Here is a 25071-nt window from a genome sequence, read left to right on the forward strand (position 1 = left end):
AGCAATAATAGCCAATGGAGGCTTGGGGTCAGGAGCACAGCTTAAAAAGAGGATCAAAGATCTTGCAGTTTCCATGGTCTTTGTGATGACACGGGTGGGTGGATGCCATATGGTCAGCACTGAACACAGACCTCAGCTAACTGCTACATAGAACGCCTAAAATCCATGCATTCTTTCTCCTGAGCAATTTCAAATGTCAAAGCATTCCTATGAGCAGGCCAACTAAGGCCTTTTGATTCCAACATATGTTCCTAGTCAGAGTTCCTATGTAGGAGCCAAGTTCTTTTTAAAAGTGGCAAAAACTTGTCAGCACTTTGAGACAGAAGGGCTAGCTCTGTCAGAAGTTTGCCATGTTGAAAGCAGCAATGGTGGACACCAGATCTCTCCCCTCACAGTTGAGGTGTCAGCATTTTAAGCTGCTTTTCTGAGGAGCAGTGCAAGGTGCTGCTTCACGCAATGAGGTGAGCAAGACCAAACATCTAATTGTTGTCAGAGGGGAAAAGGGAGCAAAAAGCACCATATCACCACCTGTCTGAGGTATTTGCATTTCTCTCAGTAACTTGCTTTTCCAGTGACAGCATCACTTCTGCCTCTGCTCTCCCCTGAGTGTGCATCCTGATGAGCAGAGAAAGTTTAAGGAGCAAATGTTATTGCATAAATCGATGGGACTTAAAAAAAATGCATTTACATTATAATTGTTAAGACATTTTTCCTAAGAAACTCAGCTCCAGTTTATATATGATGTCCACTTCTGCACTTGCTATGAAAAGTGAAAGGTGTTGCTGTTATAGCACACAGCAAGTTCAGTATATATGGATCTTAGGTTCTGGTTCAGACTGCAATGGTCAGGGTTTAGCCACAAATTCATAGACTGACAAGGAATCTGAATTTGCCTAAGGCATAAATTACTCACAGAATTGTCATGGTTTAAGAATATCTGAAAATTTGACCAAAGTTAGCACACAGGCAGCTCTCTTTTTTTCCTAGGCTTAGCAAATGATCAGATACACATCAAACTGTGTGGATGAATCTGAGTGTCTGATAAGCACTGGAAATTCAGAAGCTCATCTGGCACTGGATGCACTTTAGGGTTTATCCCTGCAGTTTCTGGCTTGGAAAAAAATAGTCTGATCTTCTTCCTTCATGCCAACATTATTGCACTACCTGAGGTTTCTGTACTGTAGCGGTGTGTGGTAGGAAGATGTGACAATTTTCCTTATATATAGATAGAGACTAAGGCACAAGGGTTCAATGAAACTGACAGCCCGATAGCCAGAAAGTTTATTTTGGAGTTTGGAATTCAAGCTTTATATCCAAAAATAACTTATTCTAATAGATTTCTTGCTATAACTTTTATACTAGCATCAAAGGACAGTTTTATCATTCTTTAAAAACTCAGGCTTCACAAACTGATTGCAAGGTTGCAGAGATGCTGAGGAAAGCAGTCTCTTTCCAGACCCATGCCTTCTTTTCCCTACCTCTAGTATTGAATGTCTGAAAAGGAGCCTTCCATATTCTTCAGCAAAAAAAGCATATGAGCTAAGAAGACAAAGCAAAATAAAACCTTCTCTGTAGCTAGGTAAGATAAAAAGCTAAGAGTTTATAAAGCTTTAACTATACCAAGCTACCCTCTATATTACAAAAAATTTCAGTTAACCCTATGCTTGTCAGGTAAATATATGTGGCAGTGCAGAAGAAAATGGAATTAAAAACAATCCTTAGGAAGAATTTTTATTGAAAATAAACTATAGAAATAACTTTTCACAGAATAAACAACTTTTAAAATGTTAGTTATGAAAGAGGCGATACTGTATTATTAAGTACTTTAAGGTGATTTTTCTACATACATACTGAAGAAAAAAAATATTATTATCCTACAAAAAGAAAAGTTGTAGGAAAGGCAGGGCAAGACCTTTCTTAGAAGAGTACAACAAAAGGATAGGAGGCAAATGGCACGTCTTCAAATTCCAATGAGATCTAAAGCAAGAACTAGCACATATTCCCAGAAAGGCTGTGGAATCTCCCTTCATGGAGACTGCTAAAACTCAACTGAGAAAGTCCCTGAAAAGCCTGCTCTAGTTTTGGATGTCTAGTTTCGAGTTAGGGGATGGGCTAGATGAGCTCCAGAGATCCTTACTAACTTGGACTGCCCTGTGTTCTGAACGTCACTTTCTGTAATAATCAAACACAGGATAAACTCTGGTACATCTAACACAGAAACTGGTGTTCAAATACTTGAACAACATGTGGAAGAGTAATATGTAAGCACATGTTGACCATGTCATTGTAGGATACTCCATTCATTCAGCTTCTGTTGTCTTATATACAACAAAATAAAAGGACAACACATTAACTTAACCCTCTGTGAAAGAGACTTCAGCTAATTATTGTCACTTATAATTTTGGCATCTTGAGAGATGTTAGACTTTATGAAAATAATGGCTTGAATAACAGAATATGTTCTTCTAGACAGTTCAGTCAAATTCAAAGTCACCCAACCACTTCTGGTCTTTCTGAATTTGTACATCTATATGAACAAGAACTTTCTCTTCTGAACAGAAGGGTGAGGTAACACAGAGGCATTAAAATAGCAGTACCCCTCTGGTGTCACTCATAGCAGTGACCAAGCACAAACTGTAGCACTGCAGCAGATCCATGCCCAGCCACCACCATGACATGAGTGCGTTGGTGATCTTCTCACAAACCATCAAAATCTTTGTAGAAAGAGGTCCCTGCTGCTACAACAGTCACTTGATGGAACTGCAAACTTTTGCAGGCTCTTTCAGTTTCTGCAGAAAATTTCCAACAGTAATTTCTGCAGAAAGGAAACATGCTCTCAGAAAGAGAAGTTGGTGGTTGTTAATCATGCAAAATATGACAAGGAAAAAATGCTTGTATTTTTTGCAACCTGTATAATTTAATTTATCAACAGGTTAGAGGATAACTGAATGAAACAATTAATCATTAATCACACACACAACTGATTTTATTGTGGGAAGTCCCTGCCGTACTCTTGTGTAGGATTACACACTGTGTTTGGCAAAGAGCAGCCTGTGACACACCACTCCTGCACCATGAGTTTGCAGTTGACACCCTTATTCCAGGGAGGAGTGGTAACTGGGAGGATCCATGATCTAATACTGATGAAACGCTTATATTCTGCAGAACCTTTTTATTTTCTGTTAAATACAGCTCAAAGCAGTGTTAGTGAAAGTCCAGATATCTCACTAATCCCTGAGCTGTCTCTCATTTAATTATAAAGTTGTGTGTATATTATCTTCTCTCCAGTAGATAGATTCAAGAGATGGAGGGGCTAGCCTACATCACTGAAATCATTTGTGTGTGATGAGCAGGGCAGACAGCTCCCTGTGACCCTGGCAGCTGCTTTGCTAACCCAGGAAAAAGTGGTCTCTCTCTCTACATTTGCATTCCTTTGTGAGTACTGATGTGGCACAGCATATTTAGCAGTGAGTACCAGGACCGAAAATTGAACTGAGTTTAGCACAATGCATTTTAAAGTTAAAAAATACAACATCTCTCCAAATTACTCTCATTACTGAGAGTAATGCCCAGTACATTTTTGTAGATTTGTTTGCACCTGCCTTAGGTTTTTCTACTTCTGACTTATTTAGACCTAAATACCACTGCTTCCCTTGTTCAAGGGAAGCCAATAGATCGAGGCAAAAATGCTGCAGAGGGTTGGGTGCAACCCTGTGATTCTTGGACCTGTGTCTTCTCTGAAAAGCCTAAGCTGCCATGCAAAGCCTTCTCATTGCTCCAGGGAGCATGTGAATTGCAGAGAGCAACAGATTTGGCAGTACCAGGGACTCGTATTTCTGTGTGTGAATGTCTTGCTGAAGAAGAAAGTGGAATTTAAAAAACAAAAACAAACAAAAAGCAACAAAAGACAAAAATAACTGTGTAAATATTTTAATTCTTAATAAAATAAAAGATTACTTCTGCAGTTTCTTAGTGTTACTGTTTTTGAGGAGAAAAAGCAGCTTTGATTTTAAATATTTCCTTTGGCTGAGAAACGTAGAAGTGAGAAGTGGTAACAGTTTGCACTATTTGTCAACTCCTAGTTAAGAGGCTGCGTTGTGTGATTTTTCTCCTTTAATTACAGTTACTATTTCCGTCATTTCAGACACATTTTCTAGCAGAAACACAAGGGAAGTCAAATTTTAAAGGAAGAAAATAAAAGAGATTAGACTTTTCCCCTTAATCTTTAATTATTTTTTTCATATTAGATCCTTTTGAAGAATTACATTGCTTGTGAATATTTTATAAAGTGGATCTTAGATTAAATCCTGTTGAAATATTCATTGGAAAGAATTCAGCCAGCTCCTACAAATAGCCTTGAGCTTTCTAATTTTCATTGCAATCTGTTTTGTTATCTAATCAGCAAAACCAGTGAAGCAGATTCCATTCACATACCAGGCATGCAAAGAGAAAATAACTCAGCGATGGGATTCAAACCTGAAAATGCAGCCTAATGTGCATCTGCAGAATTAACTGGAGAGGTTCGTGATATCTGTTTTAAAAGGAGTTCTAGTTCCTTACAAGCAACACCAACTTCCCCCTTAAGGTACTTATCAGTGCTTCTGGCTATATATATTCCCCTGTTCTTCAATACCATGTCTATGGAAGCATGTTTCAGCAAATGTAGATAAAGCCTACATTCCCTATTTCCTGCTTTTGTTACTCTTAAAGCTAAATTGCTGTTGGCCTGCTTACAGCTTTGATGTGATGCAATGCACTGACAATGCTCAAAGAATTTGGTGTAAAAGCCAGAAAATCTGGAAGTGATGACAGGCACATGTTTAGAGGAAGCCAGATCTGGTGCCTGATGCTCACTGGTATAACTGCTTGCTCAGGAAAGGACTTTTGGGCTTGAATTGAGAAGTTAATTACAATTTAGAAAAATCTTTCCATTGAATATACACTTGAATGCTTTGTGGGTAGCAAACATTCCAAATGTTTTGGAGCTGCAATAAAATATTTGCATTTCAGACAGACCCTAGTTTTCTTCCTTATTTTCTGTGTGATTAATGAACCAGAGGTTGAATATGCTTTAACATGAATGATCCCTTAAGAAACCGAAGGGCTTGCAGGAAACCAGTGAGGGAAATGTGCATCAGCTCTCAGCTATGCATGACGTTTCCCACTGAATTAAATAGCTGAAAGTGTCCTTGGAAGGATTTTCCTTGTGGAGTTTATGAATAAAAGTGATGGCCCTAGGCAGCTTATCTTAAAAGACTCTGACCTGGACAGGAAGAAATAATATTTACTTCTACTTCTTTGGGTTTGAGACTGCAGTGCCTATTGACTGAATTCATCGGCAATTTTATTCAGCTTTAAACTGCAGGAAGGCATTTTTATAGTCAGCACTAAACTTACATAGAATTTTGGAGAAGATGTGTGATAGTTATTTCCTACCTCTACTCAAAATCCTTTTGAAGTCAGTCCTTTCCGCCATTATAATTTTAAAGCTTTTTCTCTAAGATCTTAAATGTTTTCTCAAAGGGATAGGCCTGTAGGTCTTCAGAAGGAATTAGGATATTTATTCTGTAATTGAAGTCTATCCAAATTTGAAGCTGTTTTCTTGGATGCTATTAAAAGGAAAGTTAGGATGCAAGAACCTGCTATACATTATTCTAGCAGCCACTATTTCTGTACTCTTGATTTCATTCTGATTATGGCTGTCAGAGTTAAAACAATTCATTACCTCATTCTTATGCTATCTGTAAAAATGCAGAGTTTTAGCAGAAGTCAATAAGTTATTGTACTAAGAGTAAATCTTGCAAAGCAAAAGCAATTTGTTTGTTTGTTTTACAAATAGACAAGTCTCTTCAGGAGACAAAAAAAGAAAAAAACAACCCACAATAAAATACAATAAATCAAACTACATTCCATTAGTCTTTCTTTATGATGTATGTTTTAGTAATGCTATACACAGCATCTGTAAAGTTCATCCAAGAAGAAACTAAACACTATCCACATGTTTACTCTAGCTTATTACCCAGTATGCTTTTGAATGCTTTTTGGAAAGCATAAGACTTTGTGGCAGTGTCTTATATTAATTCCTCCAGTTGTGGAATTTAAACTCCAGATTAACTTGTTGGAAAACACACAGTGCTTTTTGCTTCATCTAGGTAAGCCAATAAGGGAAGATGTTGTAAATCTGCTCATTCTGCTGCAGAACACTGCAGTAATTGGTACAGGAACCAGAAAAGTGATGCCTGCCTCTGAGCAAAAACGAGAGCACTGGAGCTGGACCAGACAGAATGAGATGAAGCTCAGGGGACCGATCTGTTATTTGACTGTCTTCCTACAGTTTACTTTGATCCAAATGGTCTTGTGTACCTCAAGATCTAGTATGTGCAACAGAAATGGGAACAAAGATGGTGAAGTCTGAACCTGATTTTTGACAGGCCTTTATGTATCTGGTAGACAAAGAGCACTCTTCGTTAATGTTACCTCTGCAGTGTAGTATGTGAGGCCATCTGATTAGTCAATTCTATTTGCTAAAATTATTCCGCATCTGTTAAATTAATCTGACATCAGTCTTTCCATGATGTGGAACAAAAGGATCCAAATTATTTAAACCAGGTGTAGGTTTTCTTTTGAGTAATTGAGGCCAGAATCTGGATATTCTAATGCTGCATCTTTCACTGAAGTTTTTGAAGCAATCTCTCCATTTCATCTCAAGAAGTGTGCAAATTGTCTTTTGGAAATTAATGTCAACATCACATTGCTGTCCTATGACTACTGAATGGTTTCATAGTCAGTTCCTCTAATTTCCCAGTGCAATGCACCATAAAATTCAATTTCAATACATTTGTAGGAATTATGAAAGTGAAACTGATGAACTATAAATCACTGAACGTTTAATGGGAATTCTGAGAGGGGGGAAAGAGGACTTGTTTTTACAAATGATGCAAATCCTGGTGTTGAAAAGAGCCAATATAATGTAATAAGCAGAATAATGTTTATCATAGACAGTTATTTGATGTTTACTTCAGAACCTAATAAGGAGTATACCAGCAAATTACACAGTGGCATTCCTAGACCCCAATAAAAGAGGAAAAGATACCAAACATTTTTTTTTAGTGCACGTTACTGAAAGCATACTTGTATCATTAGAAGACAGAGGAAATGGAGGTACCTAGGACTCCATGATTTCCAAGCCAGCAGTGGAGTGAACTGCATGATGATAAGGAACTTCATGGTTTTGTGTTATTGTGGGTGATGCAGACAGTGGGTCTGTACAAAACACAGCCTCTAGAAAACACTTTATATTTCTTGCTTTCCACAGGGGGGGCAAAAAACTAATGTCATGGTGGTTGCTAATTCATGGCTTTCATATTAATAACTTTACAGCTTTTATAAACAGGAGCTATTTTACATTCCACCAAAGCTAGAAATAGATGATTATAGCTTCTCAACAACTCTGAAATATATAGGCATTCCTCTGAAACTTTAAAATAATCTTAAAAAAATTATTTACAGTTGTTAATCAGTACTGCAATGGAAAAATATTTACATTCCTAAATCATACGTATGTTTTTATTATTACTCTTATTATTTCAGGCTTCCAGAAGTTTTGTGCTGGTAATTGCAGCAATTCATAGAATCATAGAATGGCCTGGGTTGAAAAGGACCGTATTGATCATCTAATTTCAACCCCCCTGCTATGTACAGGGTCGCCAGCCACCAGACCAGGCTGCCCAGAGCCACATCCAGCCTGGCCTTGAATGCCTCCAGAGATGGGGCATCCACAACCCCCTTGGGCAGCCTGTTCCAGTGTGCCACCACCCTCTGTGTGAAAAACTTCCTCCTGATATCAAATCTAAACCTCCCCTGTCTCAGTTTGAAACCATTCCCCCTTGCCCTATCAGTATCCACTCTCACAAACAGCCATTCTTCCTCCTGTTATACACTCCCTTCAAGTACTGAAAAGCCACAATGAGGTCTCCCTGCAGCCTTCTCTTCTCCAAGCTAAAGAAGCCCAGTTCCCTCAACCTTTCCTCATAGGAGAGGTGCTCCAGCCCTCTGATCATCTTACTCGCCCTCCTCTGGACCCGCTTCAAGAGTTCCACATCCTTCTTGTACTGGATGCAGTACTCCAGATGGGGCCTCACAAGAGCTGAGTAGAGGGGGACAATCACCTCCCCCTGCCGGCCACCCCTTTTTTCACAGAATCACAGAAACACCAAGGTTGGAAAAGACCTACAAGATCATGCAGTCCAACCATCCACCACCAGTAGTTCTCTCTACACCATACCCTCAACACAAAATCCAAACGTTCCTTGAACACCTCCAGGGTTGTTGACTCCATCACCTGCCTGAGCATCCCATTCCCTGACCCAGTGCCTGACCACTCTCTCAGAAAAGTAGTATTTCCTAAATTTTTTAATGCAGCCCAGAACACAGTTGGCCTTCTGGGCTGCAAGCGCACACTGCTGGCTCATGTCCAGTTTCTCGTCCACCAAGACCCCCATGTTCTTCTCTGCAGGGCTGTTCCTGGAACTCTTCCTCCAGTCTGTATAAATATCTGGGATTGCCTGACCCAAGTGCAACACCCTGCACTTGGCCTTGTTGAACATCATTAGGTTGTCTTATGCCCACTTCTCCAGCCTGTCCAGGTCCCTCTGGATGGCTTCCCTTCCCTCCAATGTATTGACTGCAACCGCTCAGCTTGGTGTCATCCCCAAACTTGCTGGGGTGCACTCGATGCCATCTGTGTCATTGATGAAGATGTTAAAGAGCACTGGACTGACCCCTTAGGGACACGCTTCTGACCTGCCTCCATCCAGAGACAGACCCATTGATCACAATTCCCTCCTGCCAGCATTGGAGAGTGTGTGATTTTCAATAACAGTTGTCAAAAAGCCACATATTCTCCTTTTTGCTACAAATACATACCCTCAGTTTTAAATGCTTGTTAAATGGAGGCTCAGTACAATTGTGGGGAAGCATCCCAGACAATATCTGCAAGCTTGAAAAAAAAGCATTCAGTGTATGATAAGCAGCAAAGTTTTCCAGAAGAACTGGATATACCCATGATACAAAAGATTTCTGTGGCTCGAATATTTTATTTATCTATCTATCTATCTATCTATCTATCTATCTATCTATCTATTTATTTATTTATTAAGACCTAGAAATGAGTTGGGAAAAAATGTAGTATAATTAAAAATAAATGTTTGGATGCATCTTTGATTAAAAGCATGAACTGATCCAAGCAGATGCATATAACAATCAGTCTAATTCTCCTTTCTCTTACATCATTGCACACCTGCAATATTACCTCTAATCTACAACATTTATAATGATGTTGATATGAAAATTTTACAGCTATGAGAAAAGAAAACCAGGGTAATTATCACAGTCAGTGTCTTTTAAGATAGAAAACTGCATAATGATCTCCTGTCCAGATCTCTGTTATCTCGTAAGTGTTGAAACAAGCATGATTTCTTCCTTTTTTTTTTTTTTCTTTTATTAAGTATTTTATTTTACTATTATTAATTTTATTAAGTATTGCTCACTTTGACAGATTCAACCAAGAGGAAAAGCTCCATAAAAAAGCAGGCCCGGTTCTTTCATTTCTCTGTGCTTCTAACAGCTCTGCAGGTTGTGTTCATTTTGTGGCCTCACTCCCAGGTTAGCCCTGGCCCAGACCTGTGCTCCAGCACTTGCTTAACCTTAAGTGTGCAGGAGATTCCCTTCCTGTTCAGCAAAGAACCTCAGCACAAACTAAAAGTTAAGCACATGATTTAGTCCAACCGGAGCCCCAGGGGCTGACTCATGTGCCCAGAAGTTAACCGCATGCTGAACGTTTGGCTGAATAAGCACAGAGCAGCCTTAAGCTAGCACAGGGGGAAAACTCACATCCAAATTTGAGGTTTCTTGAGAAAGAGACAGAGCATGCTATGGCTGCTTGTCTGTCCCTTTGTACCTGGGTGCATTTCCTCCTCACCTCATGCTGCTCTGTGGCTGGCAAGGCCTGGGGCCATTTGCCTCCCCACCTCATGATGCTCTGCTCTCATGTCCTCCACTGCAGACTTTCTGGATGAATTTCCCAGTCTCTGCCCTCACCAATTACTGTGCAAGACCCACTCAGTCCTTCCTTTATCAGCAGCTTAATCTCACATCCCTAAATATTGCTCATTTCCAGCTATCCCTTGAAGGCAGAAGAACAGCAGACCTCCCTGAGGCCCAGCTGTGAAGGCAGGCTGCTGCCCTCCAGAGCTGTGGTCCCTGCTTCCTCTGCAGTGTGCAGCCCTCCTCTTTCTTCCTGCTTTCCCTCTCCCTGCTTGTAGAAGGCTCCCCAAGTCCTTCACAGTATGTTTCCCTCAAAGCAGGACTCAGGAAAACTAGTCCAGGCTGCCTGCCCTGCTCCCTGGAGTGGGTAGGACCAGGCAGTGCTTGTCCTGCTTGGCCAGAAGGTGGGGAGAAGATCTCACCTGCCTTGCCCAGCAGAACTCAGCCTTGTGCTTGGTGTGACCATAGTTGAAAACCAGAACTCCAAGGTGCTATTTATCTTTCCTTTCCAGCTCAAGTCTTTGCTACTGTGGGAGTGGGAACTCCTCTTATGAAAAGCGATAGAAGTGTTTCCAACAGTGTGAATCTTAAAAAGAGCTCCCTGGGTTTGAACCAATCATACTTTAGATGAAGCTTTTATTCAAACCATCATACTGATCATGATTCAGTTTCAATGTTTTGAAGTTGAATCAGTGCAAAATCCCTTAAGTGTGGGAGTCACCTGAGTATAGCAACTATATCTGAGCACAGGTAGATTCAGAGTGTCGCGGAGCCCCAGCTGTTGTGTTAAGTTTCTTAATTGCGTGTGGCCAGGATCTGATACAAGCCAGGATGAAGAAGATACACAGAACAAATGTTATCATTTTGCCTCCGTATGCTTTATTGGCCCTCACAAATACATGAACAAAATCTAAGATGCTATTTCTCAATTTCTTTTTTGGTACTTATTTTCTGTTGTGCCCAATTAATTAAGTAGGTAAGGTCATAGTATAGTCTGAGCATATCCAAACTATACTTCTATGGAAAAACAAAGAGTCACAATGACTCATATGAAAGCTTCTTTCTTCTGCAGTCTGCAAAAGTTTTGCCACAAAAGCCCATAAAGGTCTGTGCAGTGTGGCTCATAGCCCTCATCTCATCTGAATCCCTCCATGGTACAGGTTGGGATGTGGCTGAGATGCATCTCCAGATGACACAGGTGTATAAGGAAGTAGAGTATGGATGAAAAGGGAAAATTCACATAAAGGATAGTGCAGAGCTGGAGTGAAAGAGGAGCAGTAAATAAATATGGAGTATGTCCCAAAAGAGAACTGCTTACAGCCTTTTAAAGGTTGAAGAGGCTCACAAGTTCTTTGCAGCATCTGACCTCTGAAAAGAAACACTCTTGGGAGAAAGAAGCTATTTTAAACTGCCCTTATATTCCAGTCCTTTCCCACTGACTCATGCTGTCCTGCCTGCTCTCAGCTCAATGTTTAATTCTGTAGTAGGACATCAACTGAAAACAGATGCAGGCCTGAATAATGTTCTTACTGAAAACATATTGATCTTGAAGGGCAGAAGGGAGGTTGAAGCATCCCAAATGGAAAACAAAAAAAAAAAAAAAAAAAAGGAATTCACGAGGCAACTTGGGAGTGCAGTGTGCAACATCAGCCTTGGCACTGTTCTTAACTGTTGATCCAGCAGAGATAGGGAAGGCAAGTGACTTCATCCATAGTCACAGAGAGATTTTACTGAAAATATGATTAGCCTATTTAGGTTGCATGCTAGGAGTAGCTAGAGCAGCACCACCCATAGAGAAGAGAAGGCAGGAATATAACACCGCAGGATTCTTTTTGCTGCGCTGATCTGGAGATAAGACAATTTAAAGTCCTATTTGCCATTATTTCTTATTGTAAAAAGTTTTTCCCAATTAAGTCCTGAATAAAGCCAGGTGGTTAGTTCTAGCCCAGAGCATCAGCTCTGAAATAATCTCCCATAGAAGTGGTAGTTCAAAAATAATTGAAAATAGAGAATGCCAAAGAGCAAAATAAATGCTTTGACTCTTAAGGTACAGCTGCCTTAAGCAGCATGCAATAAGCCAGTGCCAGAGGTGATAGTGTTGCCACTGTTCAATCATTTTCTAAATTCTACCAGTTTTTGTTATTGCAGCAAATATGACCTCATTCTGGTCCCATGCCAAAACCAAAGAGCTGCTCTATTTACCCACTGTTGATGCAATACTTAAACTCCAAAGTTTTTCCAATAGCCTTTTTGGATGGAGAAGAGAAAAAGCAGTACTAGAATAGGAACTTCAGCCTGAAATATAATTTGAGGTAATAGCCAGTTTGTCTCATTTAAGATAGTAAGTTAGCATCTTTTCCCTTTTCTAGAAGGTCATAATCAATTTTCTTTATTATGAGTTTGAAAAGACATAGCAGTGGAGGAGAGAGACTTCAAAGCCAGACTGAAGTCCAAAACAAAATCCTGGATTCCAGCAGTGAACTGTTTACAAGTTATTTACTTATTTATGTTTTCCTTTTTCTTACATTTTTAATAGGCCAAAGGGATCATTAGTTCACTTACTTTGACCTCTTGCATATCACAGAATTTTTGTGTTAAGGACATGTTTGTGTGAGGTACAGCTTCTTGGTACTTCACTCTAGATCTGAAGATTTCTGATCAGTACTTGACAAGTGCCTTATACAGCTATGTTAATCACCATCTTCTCTGCTCTGAAAGCTTACAGGGTGACAGTATCCTTCCTCTGACTAGGAGACCACTGAATAGGTGGTGAAGAGCTGAATAGGGATAAGGTAACCCACCATCTCACTGGCACCAAAAGTCTGCACTGCCCCTCCTATTACCTTGTGCCAAAATCTCCCAAATAAACTAAATATGACAATTAAAAAACATCAAAACTTCTGGTTTGTTTTAATCTACCAGTGAAAGGATATGACAAACACCAGAGTCCTGGGGCAGAAGAAGAGTGGGCAAAGCAATCTCTCCCCTTACAGAGGCAACCTCTTGAATTAAATCTGCTATTGCAGGAGAGGACAGGAAAAGCTCAAGGGTGCTTAATTATGTGGCCAGAAAACAGAATCACAGAATGGCCAGGGTCGGAAGGTACCTCAAAGATCAAGAATCTCCTACCCCCCTGCCACATGCAGGGCCACCAGCCTCCCCATTTAATGCTAGACCAGGCTGCCCAGGGCCCCATCCAACCTGGCCTTGAACACCTCCAGGGATGGACATCCACAGCCTCTCCAGGCAACCTGTTCCAGCACCTCACCACTCTCCTAGTAAAGAATTTCCCCCTGAACTAAATCTTCCCTCTTCAACTTAAAACCATTTCCCCTTGTCCTGCTGTTATCTACCCTTTCAATTTCCCCTTCTGTTTGTAGGCTCCCTTAAGGTACTGAAAGACTGCAGTAAAAAACAGTAGAATCCAAGTTAAATGCAGATTCTACAGGACTGTTTTTAATTATATTTAATTGCATTAACTGAGTAGGTAACTGTGCAGTTGCATCCTGGGTGATACAGGGAAGGATATGAGGAAGGTAATCACAAATACTTAAATTAATGTATTTCTTGGGACCTTAATTTTCAGTACAGCTAAGGATTTGGGTCACCAGGATGCTTATTTCAACACCCGTCTTTGCGGATTATGTCTAAGAAACCAGATATGCCATGCTTGTTTTTTGAACAAAAATTTATCTGAGTGATGTTTTTTTTGTTGTTGTTGCTTTTTTTTTTTTTTTCCTTTTGGGTTGGTATAAGTTTCCTCTAATGCTTGCTTAGTTTCAGCTACATCATTTCCTTGTCCTTTAGTGTACTGGAAATACACCATGTGCTAAATTACATGTCATCTCTGTTTTTGTGTGTTCACAGCTAACTCTGTGAGCAATGTGTGGCGGCATTCATCAAAAGGGCGCAGCTGAGCAGCAGTGAACAAGCCTGCTGTACTTGCCCTGCTTGGCTTCTCTTCATGAAGTCAGATAAACCAATGGGGAAGAAGCTGTGCCTGCTCTGTGCTCAGCTGGAGGATGGGGAGCTTGGATAGGCCATGAAACACTGCAGCAGTTGCAGACTGTGGCAAAGAGCAAGTCATGGCCAAGATTCAGAAATGATGAAATAACAAGTAGCCCCCCTCAAGAGCTAGGAAGGACTGTACAATTTATTACAAACACAGCCAGCTGCTGAAAACAAGAGGAGAAAGAAAAACGAATGAACACTGCGAGGTCACTAAGGATGGAAAGAAAGACCATGGTTAAGGTAGTTTATGATATCTGTTTTTGGTTACTCCTTCTGGTTTTGAAAGTCTACATTGATTTTCTTTCAATACTTAAAATGAATATTTGAATAGGCAGTTTTTAGTGCTCATGGGTGGTGAGTTAAGTACATGTTTGTGTAATTATAGAATCGTAGAATCATAGAATCCTTAGAGTTGGAAAGGGGCCTTCAAAGGTCATCTAGTCCAACTCCCCTGCAATGAACAGGGACATGCGCAGCTAGATCAGGTTGCCCAGGGCCTTATCCAGTCTTGACTTGAAAGTCTCCAAGGATGGGGCATCAGACACATCTCTGTGTAACCTGTTCCAGTGCCTCACCACCCTCATTGTAAAAGACTTTTTCCTTAAATCCAGCCAGATTTACCCTCTTTGAGCTTGAAGCCATTTCCCCTTCTATCACCATAGACCCTGCTAAAGAGTCTGTCCCTTGCTTTTCTGTAGCAACACTTTAGATACTGAAAGGCCACTATCAGGTCACTTTTGTCACTTCTCTTCTCCAGGCTGAAGAGTCCCAGCTGTCTCAGTCTGTCCTCATAGGAGAGGTGTTCCATTCTGTGGATCATTTTTCTGGCTCTCCTCTGAACATGCTCCAAACAGGTCCATGTCTCTTCTGTCCTGAGGACTCCACATCTGGATGCAATACTCCAGGTAAGGCCTCACTAGCGCAGAACAGAGGAGCAGGATCACCTCCCTCCCCCTGATGGCCAATGCTTCTTTTGATGCAGCCCAGGATACGGTTGGCTTTCTAGGCTGTGAGGACACATTGCTGGCTCATGTCCAGCTTGCTATTCACCATTACCCTCTGGTCTTTTTCAGCGGGGCTGCTCTCTGTCCTTTCATTCCCCAGCTTGAATTGGCAGTGGGAGTGCCTCAACCCTGCAGCAATATCTTGCATTCGTTGAACCTAATGAAGTTCACCTGGGCCCAGTGCTCAAGCCTGTCTGGGTCCTTCCAGATGGCATCCCATCTCTCTGCTCTGCCCTCTGTCAACTGCACCCCACAGCTTGGTGTCATCAGCAAACTTGCTGAGGGTTCACTCAACCCCACTATCAGTGTCTTTGATGAAGATACTAAAGAGTATTGGCCCTAGCACCGACCCCTGGGAGGCACCACTCATCACCAATCTCCATCCAGACATGGAGTCATTGACCACCACTCTCTGGACTTTATCCTGCAGCCAGTTCTTTCTCCATCAAACAGGCAACCCATCAAATCCATCTTTGTCCAATTTGGAGAGAAGGATGTTGGGACATACCATGTCAAAGGCCTTACTGAAGTCCAGATAGCTGACATCAGTGGCTGTTCCCTTAACCACTGATGCAGTGACACCATTATGGGAAGCCACTAGGTTGCTCAAGCAGGATTTGCCCTTGATGAAGCCATGCTGATTCTCCCATATCACCTTCCTGTTTCCATGTGCCTTATTATATCTTCCTGGAGGATCTGCCCCATGATTTTGCCTTGCACAGAGGTGAGACTGATAATTGCATGTCAAGTATACTCAGGCATTGCATTTGCAATGAATTTGTAACAGTCTTTTTCAATGGATTTGTTTTAATTAATAAAACTTTGAACTCCAAGCCTGGGTGCAGCATTTGGGCTCCACTACTGTTCCCCACCAAGGTACACTTTGTCCTCTGCTAACATCACCCAGGCTCTAGTCACCAAAGGTGAGCTGCTCTGACAACACCTGCCCAGAGAAGACTGCAGGAACAAGTTAGGGTACAGGAAGATAATAAGTAAAGTACAATTTTTACTCATGTCAAACATAAAAAGGTTTAAAGCAGGCTCCCTTTCAAGTTAAAGCTCTGACAATTCCTCAGAGGATATTTTAATCCCTTCTTTTCTGTTCTTTGAGCTAGACTGTTTCACAAAAGGAACAATCTTCCTGCATCGATGCATGTACAGAGTATTCTGCCAAGCATCTATTTTCTAACTTGGCACATTCTTCCTTCTGTGCAAATTCCAGTAAATGTTTTTGCTAAATAGAGAGGAAAATGTTTTATAAATGCCATGAAAAACACTTTCTCTCTCTTAGCCAAACCACAGCAACTTTTTGAAAATGAATTAATGTTCCATAATGCATCAGAGAGACTATGATCAATAAAGTAGAGTGGTTTTTTTAATATGTTGTAAATTTTTATCTTGAGAATTGATAAAGGAGCAAGAATGAATGTAATTTATATCTGATAAATAGCACAAGAGTTACATACTATGTCTCAAAATTTCTGAAGTTGAAGCAAATCATCTGATCCTACTAAAAGCATAATGTATATCTGTTAATTTGATTGTATTATAACAAGGAGGTACTTATTATTACTATTTCTTTTATTGTTGTTATAAGGCTTTGGAAATTCATCTTTTTTTCTTTTTCTTTTTCTTTTTTTTTTTTTTTTTCAGATCTTCCCATTATTTAAGTCAGGCTTATTTTGTCATGGTCATCTAGTTATATGTCAATGACCTTTTTGCTTGCTTTGTGATTTTTTTAACAGTGTAGAAATACAATAAGTGATCACAGAATCACAGAATCACAGAATAACTAAGGTTGGAAAAGACCTATAAGATCATCCAGTCCAACCATCCACCTATCACCAATGGTTCTTGCTAAACCATATCCCTCAACACAAAATCCAAACGTTCCTTGAACACCTCCAGGGTCAGTGACTCCACCACATCCCTGGGCAGCCCATTCCACTGCCTGACCACTCTTTCAGAGAAGTAGTATTTCCTGATGTCCAGCCTGAATCTCCCCTGGTGCAGCTTGAAGCCATTCCCTCTAGTCCTATCACCAGTTACACGAGAGAAGAGGCCGACCCCCAGCTCACTACAACCTCCCTTCAGGTAGTTATAGAGAGCAATAAGGTCTCCCCTGAGCCTCCTCTTCTCCAGACTGAACAATCCCAGCTCCTTCAGCCGGTCCTCATAAGGCCTGTGCTCCAGACCCCTCACCAGCTTTGTTGCCCTTCTTTGAACACACTCCAGGGCCTCAATGTCTTTCTTGCAGTGAGGGGCCCAGAACTGCACACAGTACTCGAGGTGCGGCCTCACCAGAGCTGAGTACAGGGGGACAATCACTTCCCTGTTCCTGCTGGCAACACTGTCCCTGATGCAAGCCAGGATGCCATTGGCCTTCTTGGCCACCCAGGCACACTGCTGGCTCATGTTCAGCTGAGCGTCAACCAACACCCCCAGGTCCATTTTCTCTACACTGTCTTCTAGCCACTCCGCTCCAAGCCTGTAGCGTTGCTTGGGGTTGCTGTGGCCAAAGTGTAGGACCCAGCATTTAGTCTTATTAAACCTCATCCCATTGGCTTCAGCCCAGCTATCCAGCCTGTCCAGATCCCTCTGTAGGGCCTCGCTACCCCCAGGCAGATCGACACTTCCAGCCAACTTGGTGTCATCTGCAAACTTACTGAGGGTGCACTCAATGCCTTCATCCAGGTCATCAATAAAGATATTGAAGAGGACAGGCCCCAGCACCGACCCCTGGGGAACACCACTCGTGACCGGTCGCCAGCTGGATTTAGCTCCACTGACCACCACTCTCTGGGCCCGGCGCTCCAGCCAGTTCCTTACCCAGCCAAGAGTGTACCTGTCCAAGCCACGGACTGCCAGCTTCTGCAGGAGAATACCGTGGGAGACAGTGTCAAAGGCTTTGCTGAAGTCTAGGTAGACTACATCAACAGCCTTTCCCTCATCCACCAGGCGAGTCACTAGATCATAGAAGGAGATCAGGTTGGTCAAGCAGGACCTGCCCTTCGTGAACCCATGCTGGCTAGGCCTGATCCCCCGGTTGTCCCGCACTTGCCGTGTGATCTCCCTCAAGACAATCTGTTCCATAACCTTCCCTGGCACTGAGGTCAGGCTAACAGGCCTGTAGTTCCCCGGGTCCTCCTTACAGCCCTTCTTGTAGATGGGAGTCACATTGGCAAGCCTCCAGTCTTCTGGTACTTCACCAGTCAACAAGGAGCACTGATAGATGATGGAAAGCGGCTCGGCTATCACCTCCGCCAGTTCCCTCAGCACTCTCAGGTGAATCTCATCTGGCCCCATGGACTTGTGACAGTCCAGTTGGAGTAGCAGGTCTCTGACTGTTTCCTCCTGAATTGTGGGTGCTTTAGTCTGCTCCCCAGCCGAGACTACCAGGTCAAAAAGTGGAGTACCTGAGGATAACTGGTCAGACTGAATCCCAGGGGACTCCCCCTACTAGTCTTCTAAACAATTCAAAGTCTCTCCTTACTGGGGAGATTGTCTGAGCAAATAAATGGACAAAGTTTCAACAGAAATGATATTTCATATTGGGGAAAAAAAACCCAAAAACTTTAAAATGCTCACATGGCAAACTTTTCAAGGCTACACTGTCATCCAGTCTTCACAAATTTATAAGTTCATAAAAATTCTTCTGAAATTTCTCTCCTTCCTCTGCAGATGGGTAACCATTCAAAAATCTGCTTGCAGTCTTCAGCATCCAGGAACCATTTGCATTTGCCACCTGCATTTGCAAAGTTCAGGTTTTTCAGCAGCACAAATAGTGGTACCACTGCCGAACTGCCTGCCCCAAAATGGCCTGATGGTGCATGGACAGCCACCACCTCAGGCTCCCTTTCCTGTTGTATCAGTGATGCTTTTCAAGTTGTTTCTCACTGATGCAACAGCTAACCCACTTTTCAGAAACACTGTAAAATCATACACTTTCCTAAATATGTCATTTAGGTCAAAATATATTAATGGTCGTTGGCTACCTGTAGCTCTCAGAAAAATAAAAAGTTCCAGGGATCTCCCTCAGCTCTTTCTTGTGTGTCAGCAGGACAGCAGATTGTAGAGCTGAAGCTAGAAATGGTTATTTTTTTATTCCCAATCCTGAAAGTCTCAACACAGTGGAACTTTGCTATGGCTTCAAAAACTTTTGTTTTCCTTGGGGCTTTTAACACAATAAAACTGTTTTGCCTCAAATCCTTTCCTCCACCAAATAATCTTGGTTGGACTGCTAACAGCTCCAGTGCTCTTTCAGTGAACTCTTGTCTCAGCTGAAGCCAATGACGTAAGTCATCTGGCCTGCAGGAAAGTCAGGGTTTGAGCTCTCATTCTTGCAATCTTTTTTCACTCTACCTCTTCATTTTTATTTTTCATTTTCTCTTGAAATTTCCTCAGCCTCATTCTTCATTCCCTCTTCACAGAAATTTCCCTCAAATTCTTCATTTCCTTTACATTATTTGCTCCTGAGAGGTTCCACTTCTTTTGAGTTTTACAGAAATATTGCTCTATTTCTCAAATAACAATGTTGGAGTCCTTTGATTGATTGAGTACATTTAAAGTCAAGTAAATTGTAAATGTGTTTGCTCACCTCCCAGAGCTCACCAACTCTTCACCATGCAGTTTCCATTTTTACATCCTCGCCTATTTTCATGGGTTTTAGGCCATTTCTTAAATACTATTACATAAAAATGAAAACAATTTGCAGCATTTTGCTTCCTAAATGCAAACCGAATTTCTGATATGCAGATGCATGTACATTTTTTTATGGCACTCAAATGATGTGACAAGCACAATCTCAAAGAGTTACCTTTCCTTTTGTTGGAAGAATGCTTAAGCCTTCTCCTCTTCATGAGTTTTTCTTCAGAAATAGTTAAAGTGTTATGATTTTGAGGGGTGAATTACTTTGACTTTTGTTACGTGAATTGCTTTGACTGCAGTGATAACGTGTCCTTAGTAATTGCTCCTTGGTAAAATAAATTAAACGTATTTGAAGTAGGAGCAAAAAGATATGTTCAGGAATAAAAACAAGAAAAAGATAAGAGAAATTCTGCAAGCCTTTATGATGACTTTCTGTCTCCTTCTGTGGAAGAGAGAAGGTGCAGAATGATTGATTCAATCAATCAGCTGGCTGCTGGGATGATAAATAGTTTCTTATATTGATTACAGAATCACAGAATGTCACGGATTGGAAGGGTCCCCGAAAGATCACTGTAGAATATACTTGTTATCTTTATATCCATCATGCTGTGAGCCTGCAGTTCCTACAGGCTTGAAACTTTCCCTTGGAAGAAGCGTTCACATCACAGCAAGATTCCAAACTGTCTTTGAAATGCTATCGTAAAGCATCTCTCTGCTGTGTCCATATTTTAACTCTGAAGATTCAAAATCACTATGTCTTTGGATGAGGAGCTTGCTAATATTGGTACTGTCTGAAACTTGAGTTTTCAACTTCTAACTGAAACAGCTGTTGGTTTCAAACAGAGCTGTGAACTGTGAACATGTGCTTCCTAGTTAGGAAAATATACCTTCCTTCCCTACAGGGATCAGGAAAGAGGTTTCATTTCCTTTTCCTTTTTCTCTTCCCTCCCCCACCAACACTTACATTCATCAGAAAAAATCCTGTTTAGTTTGGTTCACACCTGCTACTTTTTGAGAGTCTTCAAGCTGTTAACTTTTCTACCAGCCTTTTTAACTGCTAGAAAATAGTGATTTTCTTTGGGATGTGATAACCAGAACTGCATTACAATTTGAAAATTTATTTATAAAATGGAATTTGTAGAATTTGTCTGTGGCTCGAGTTAACAGCAGCATGATTTTGACTCCAGCTTATCAGTATTAGAGACTATGCCTTGTAAATTCAGTGGTGGGTGAGGGCTTGTTTAAGAGTTATGTGCTGTGCTTTAAGACAAATTATTTTACCACTATCTAAAGATTTGTCTAGATCATTTTACTCTTAACACCTGGCCAAAAGCACATGCATATAAAAATGAAGAATGATTACTCTGTCCATTCGTAATTTCCTTTGAAAACAAACACGATCAGTTATAAAGTAGTAATTACTAATCAGTAATTAATTAAAATATAATTTCATTGAGAATGTGGTAAGAAACCAGGAGTGAGTCATGTTAACCAAGTCTAGGTGTAACTCTGAAATATCAGTTTATCAGTTTCATTTCTCCTTTCCTGTCATGTATGCTTGACAGCCCATATCAGATTTGGCAGCAACATTTTGACTGTTTTTGAGTATTCTTCCTTTCTTTCAAGTCACAACTGGCAAAGTCCAGATGCAAACAAAAATCCTGGCAACACCACTAGTTGTTGTTTGCCAGTGGGGCTTGAACTTGAGAGTCTCCTGCTGAAGAGCAATCACAATTGTTCGGTGCCTCTCAAGTACCACTTTATTTGATTTGTCTTTTGGGAGTGGTCCTTGGAGTCAGCCCTCTCCCTGCTCATTTCCAAGGCTTGCCTGGGAGAGAGCTGGCTGGAGGATCCCTGAGCTGAGCCAGAGGTTAATCAGTGCAGACAATCAGGCCGCCAGTGCTCAGACACACTCCTGGCTGCCTTCTTTTTGGCGGACAGGCATAGCCTTTGACTCATCTTCTAAAGATGCCCTAGGGCTTACATGGATTGTTTCTGCTGCTCTGATACTTAAAACTAGGTTAATGAGATTAAGTCTGTGTACTTCCATTCAGACTGAACTCTTCACAAGTCCTTGAGTTGTAAATGATACTGGCTGCAGGCCAGAGCAGCATAAGAGTCTACACTTGGAGTGCTGTGTCCCTGGGCACAAGAAACTGGGCATCTACTGGACCAGGCCCACCAAAGGACCATGAAAATGATGGAGTGAGAGCAGCTGATGTAAAAAGAGAGGCTGATAGAATGGACAGGCCTACAGCTTAATCAACCAATCACACACTGGAAGTACGTTCACGAACCTATTAGATGCATAAGCAGAGTAACTGATAAGAAACTAACAACCTGGATGTAATGCTTTGCTGTAAGATCTGCTGTAAGATCTGTAAGATTTTTTTCTCCGTTCCTCTCTTTTTGGCAGAATTTCCCTTCACAGACAGCATGCTCAACCACACAGAATTGAGGAAGTATGTCATAACTGCTAGGCCACTTAAGGAGGAATGAAGAGAAGCCACATCTGCTCTGATGTCCCAGGTGGTGCAGCAAGCCCTGCTGGACTGCCTCTGCCATGCTTAAGATCTAACTGCTGCCAGCAGGCAGAACGTTGCGCTCCCAACTGAAAGGGGCAGCCTGTGTGAGGTTTGTACCAGCTTTTGAAACTGGAAGCAGTGACTGTACTACTACCACTTTTCTCTGAAATTTCTCCAGACAGAAATTTTTGAAGGATTTATTGTGTGCATGCATTTCAAAAAGTTAAAAGCCTGAGGACTGAAGCTGACTGAAGTCCTCACAGGCTGACTGCAAGGTCAGGACTGAACATCACAAACCAAAGAGCTGCTGTGGATATGTGTGCTCAGAAGTGTTGGACAACAAGAACAGGAGATGTCAGACCCGTAAAGATAGTCAGAAAGAAAATAATTATATTCAGAAAAATACAAGGTCTAGGAACTTGAAAGAGTGATTCTAATACTTAAAATGATATGGTCTTGTGTAGGAAAACAGCCGGGATTAGAAAATCTTTTTAATTACAGTCATGTACTTTTTCTGTGTTTTCCCAAAGGGCAATGGAGTATTTTCATAAATCTGTGACCAATTTTTGAGCTCTGGATTTCAAGCCAATTCTACAATTAGCTAAACCTTTCTGTATTTTTAGTAAGAGAACTGTATGTATGCTTTCTGCCAAGTTAGTCACACACTTGACTACATTTTTTTCTACTAAATGGTCTATTATTCTGCAAGATTAATAAACACATTTGGAGAGATAAAGAAAGAATTAATTCTTCTTACTATAGTGGCAATGATCATATACTTGATATGATAAGACAAAACATACCCCAAAATAGGACAAAGAAATAAACACTTGTTTGCGAACATGTCTGTTGTAAGATGTGAAAGACTTGTTTTATTCCACGGCAGCATTGCAGAAGATGGCAGGTGTGGTTATGGTGAAACTTCAGATTTCTGTTTTCATATTCAGATTTTCATGATTAACATGTGAAGATAATAGTGAAGCTATTGCTAAAAGGAAGTAATGCAATACACAGGTAATGTGTGCTAGCTGAATGTGAATCTAGTTAGGATGTTGGTCATTTTAGCAAAATGACTTTAATACAAGTTTTATCTAAATTCAAATTTGCCTTTCAATCTTTCTACAATGTTATTATGTTAAAAATTTGACTTTTGTACTCTCACTTCTGATTTTTTTTCTTGTTTTTAATTTTTTTCTAAGTTTTCTTTTAAGTTTTTCAAATCTGTGGAAGTTCTACAAAGAACTTTTTCTCACTCACATATTGAAGAAGCTCAATTATGTGTATCTTGAGAAGTTTAAGGAACTATTTCAATAAATGAAAGTCTTACCAGATGCACTTCTTCCATTATGCTGAGAATCATTATGCAGTAAAATATATAACCTCATGGGTAAGCAGTGCAGTTCTCACTGTTAAGGCATTTAAAACATATTACAGGACAAAGCAATAACATTTTACATTATGCTGTGTCTTGGCAAAGGCAACTTATGGATTTAGTTGCTATGTAACTATGATTTATTAATTTCATGTTTCTTGGCCTCCTTCTCATCAATCTTTTTGGCATTTCACGCTGTTACTAGCAAGTCTATATCCCATTAAAAGCAATTGTTTCAATGGTAGTTTCCTGATCAGAGTATTCAGAGGCTCCTATTTCTGTTCTCCTAGTAGGAAAGCAACTAGGCTTGAGGGCTGTAAAATTTGAGCTCTATACCTGTTTTATCTGTATTGTAAAAAGATGAGTTGCATTTACACAGTTTCCAAAATTACTTTCTACCATTAGGGTATCCTATATCTTCTTGCTAAAATTCTTAGCATGAAACTTATATTACAACACGAGAATTTAGAAAGCAGAATGGGAATTTACAGCATGTGAATTTAGAAAGCATCAGTGGTGATGCTGATACTTGGCAATAAATTCTGGGCCTTCAAGCAATTAATTCAAACTCTTCAGCAAACTGACTTTCTGTCTAGGGAAGGTTTTTCCTAGATAAGCAGGACATCTGGCACCTAAAAGCAGAGTCTCAGTATTCACAAGCCTTGTGTATGTACACTATGCCCTTCTAGAGTAGATAATATAAGCACTATAACAAGGTCAGTGTGCTAACTGGAAACCTAATCAACAGCCATGTGTTTTGTAAATAAGTTCTAGACCAAATATGGGACCTGGCCTACATTACACGTGATCTTTTGCCTGAATAACACCTCCCAGTGGAACTCCATGACCACCAAAGTCCTCTTGCAAGAAACAAACATTAACACAGCACATGTGTAGTATTAGATTAGATGTTAATATGTATAGCAATTCTTGGAATAAGCAGGCACTTTGTGTGAATTGTATGAATATTCACATTCTGAATGTATATAATCTGTGTGCTTTAGCTCCTGGATGTTCATGCTAGGAGACATCTCCCATGAATCCAGTGTTGCAATATTGTAATGTTGGCTTTCTGATCTGTCACTCAGGTTGGTGAGTTTCATTCATGGATTTTGGTGACAATGTATGGACTCTCACAGCCATTAAAGGGACTGCACTGTTACAGTTTTTGTTTCTTTGGTCTTTTGTTGGCTAGTAGAGCTTGGGACATCCTCCTGAGTTGTATTTTCATCACCATCAATCTCTCCTCAAAACACAAATCCTAAATGAAACTGAATGGACAACTGAAGTCCTCTGCTACTCTCTCACCTACTATGATTAAGCTGGAAGAGCAGATTTCAAATACAAATACTGTGGTATATTTAAAAGGTGTAAATGAAACACAGAAGGTTCCTCACAGCAGGATAAAAAAAGTTTTTTTAATTGTTTTTGTTTTTCCTATTGACAGTATTTCCAAACCCACATAGTT

General features: G+C 40.7%; 1 long non-coding RNA gene across 4 annotated transcripts in view; it reads left to right on the forward strand.

Moving 5' to 3' along the window:
* The window catches only part of LOC116239164 (uncharacterized), a 53348-nt gene extending 28583 nt beyond the window's left edge, over window positions 1-24765 (forward strand). Inside the window, exons 2-5 of one of the 4 annotated variants that reach the window (XR_016461602.1) lie at window positions 13912-14295; window positions 14813-14960; window positions 15129-15783; window positions 22123-24765. This is a non-coding gene — a long non-coding RNA (uncharacterized LOC116239164). Of the gene's footprint in view, window positions 1-13911; window positions 14296-14812; window positions 14961-15128; window positions 16430-22122 lie in introns of those variants that run through there. The other 3 variants (XR_016461601.1, XR_016461600.1, XR_016461603.1) reach the window with 3 other exon arrangements.
* The last annotated feature ends 306 nt before the right edge of the window (window positions 24766-25071 follow it).

The sequence above is a fragment of the Phasianus colchicus genome, chromosome Z (genome assembly GCF_987193195.1).
Source record: "Phasianus colchicus chromosome Z, bPhaCol1.hap1.1, whole genome shotgun sequence".
Taxonomy (NCBI): domain Eukaryota; kingdom Metazoa; phylum Chordata; class Aves; order Galliformes; family Phasianidae; genus Phasianus; species Phasianus colchicus.